We start from the raw sequence: 2352 nt of genomic DNA on the forward strand, positions 1-2352 counted from the left end.
CCATGTCCTGTGTATCATCTCCATGTCCTGTGCATCATCTCCATGTCCTCTGTATCATCTCCATGTCCTGTGTATCATCTCCATGTCCTGTGTATCATCTCCATGTCCTGTGTATCATCTCCATGTCCTCTGTATCATCTCCATGTCCTGTGTATCATCTCCATGTCCTCTGTATCATCTCCATGTCCTGTGTATCATCTCCATGTCCTCTGTATTATCTCCATGTCCTGTGTACCATCTCCATGTCCTGTGTACCATCTCCATGTCCTGTGTACCATCTCCATGTCCTCTGTTTCATTTTCATGAAAGGCTGGCATGTGGAATTTTCACCTCTAGAGAGAGACGGAGAAGGAAGAAGCAGGGAGGCAAAGCTGAGACACAAGCACGGAAGCTACCCAGCGGACAGCGGGGCATTTGGTGATTTTGGTCTTGGTGTCAGCAGCTTGAACCCCTAGGCCAATGCCCAGGGCCAGCTGGGCTACACCGTTTCCTTGAAGTCAAGACTCGGACGATGGACCCGAACCTGCCAGTAGCAAGTGCCTTTTCTTTTTTTTTTTTAATTAATTTTTTTAGCCAGTGCCTTTTCACGCCCCTGCATGAATACAACACCGCTATAGTCGGAGGGGCTTCCAAATATGCTTCATAAATATACTTCATAAAAAAATTGAAATAAACTTCACTAGGAGAGCCACGCCGTACTTGTCCAGAGACTAAACTGCCTCTTCAATATCCTTATCCTTCAAAGAGATGAGCACCTTCAAGACAATGCTGCTGCCCCGCCCTTGGCCCCCGGCTCTGGGGGCTGATAGGGGGTGTTCAGCGCGGCTGCCCCGCCCTTGGCGCCCGGCTCTGGGGGCTGATAGGGGGTGTTCAGCGCGGCTGCCCCGCCCTTGGCCCCCGGCTCTGGGGGCTGATAGGGGGTGTTCAGCGAGCCTGCAGAGCAACGGCCATGTTTCCTTGTCGCAGGCAGGAGTCCACCTGGCTCCCGTCTTCCTCGTCCATGAGCTTGTTCTCCTCGTACTCACCCACGTCCACCTCTGGGAGCAGGCCGACAACACTGTGCTCTTCCACATCCTGGATCCCGACTGGTGGCACAGGCCTCCCTCGGTGCTCCCTCAGTCTCCTGTAGCTGCAGCCTCAGCCCAGCCCAGTTCTTTCACTATAAAAGAATCCTAATGGGATCTCCTACTACCCGATATAGCTCCACTGAAAACAGATGAAGATACTGTGTAGTGTAGTCAGCTGCCAAGAGCCCACCCTTAACTCAATGCTCTACGTACAAAATGCTACCCCAGCCCGCACCATCCCACGGTGAGCTGGCAATTGGACTGTGTGCACTGGTTTTCAAAGACTGATTTCCAGAAACTGACTGACAGGCCTTTTCTCCTGGTCTTAGTCTGGAAATGTCCACTGACCTGTTCAACATCTTAGCACCGTGCAGGTTGTGTTAGGCAGGGTTCTCTAGAGAAACAACGCCGGACACTGATGATGAATACACACACACACACACACACACACACACACAAAACGAGAAGCAATATAGCAGCTAATTAGTCCACACAGCAGTACAGAGGGTTCAGTTCACTCACTTCCATGGAACATACTGGAAGTCCTTCTACTCACATGGACTTTTGGGTCCAAGGTCAAGGAAGCAGACAGGGGAGTCTTCCCTCAGGCAAGGCAGGCAGGGTCTCCTGCAGGCAGCAGGCAGCAGGGTGGGTCAGCAACAGTCAGTAGCTCAGGCGCTTAGGGAAGCAGGCCCCATGGGATCTTGAACTCCAGCACAGTTACAGGATCCACCAGCCTCACGCCCCAGCAATGACTGCACCAGCGGCATGTCCCAGCAGCTCTCGAAGGAGCCTCCAGCTCTAGCAACACGGCCCACGGGTTGGCTCGGCCCACAGGTAGTGTGGCACACGGGTTGAGGCAGCAGCATGCTGGTCTGATCACCAGGGAGCAAGAAGCAGATGGGATGCCAGCTGTGTTTATTTCAGTCGTCCTCCAATCCAGCTGTGACCTGATCAAACTCCATCTATATGTTCTTATTGGCCTAGTTGGCAAAGTACACCTGTCACACAGGTCTCCATTGACAGAACCATGATGGCTGCTCGTGAGGGAGGTATCTCATGTGGTAGGGGGACTTCTGCTGACCACCGTGACCTCATCATCCCCTCAAGGATGTAACACAGACCCTGGCGCTCTATAAGCACTCACTGGTTACCAATGGCCTCAACTGCAAGGTCAGCAGTTCAAAATCACCAACGGCTGTGTGGTTACTCCAGTAAAGGCCTACAGCCTTTGATGCCCACTTGGGACACTGGCAGTAAGTGTGGCCACCTGCTACTGTTATTG

The sequence above is a fragment of the Tenrec ecaudatus genome, chromosome 1 (genome assembly GCF_050624435.1).
Source record: "Tenrec ecaudatus isolate mTenEca1 chromosome 1, mTenEca1.hap1, whole genome shotgun sequence".
NCBI classification, from domain to species: Eukaryota; Metazoa; Chordata; class Mammalia; order Afrosoricida; family Tenrecidae; genus Tenrec; species Tenrec ecaudatus.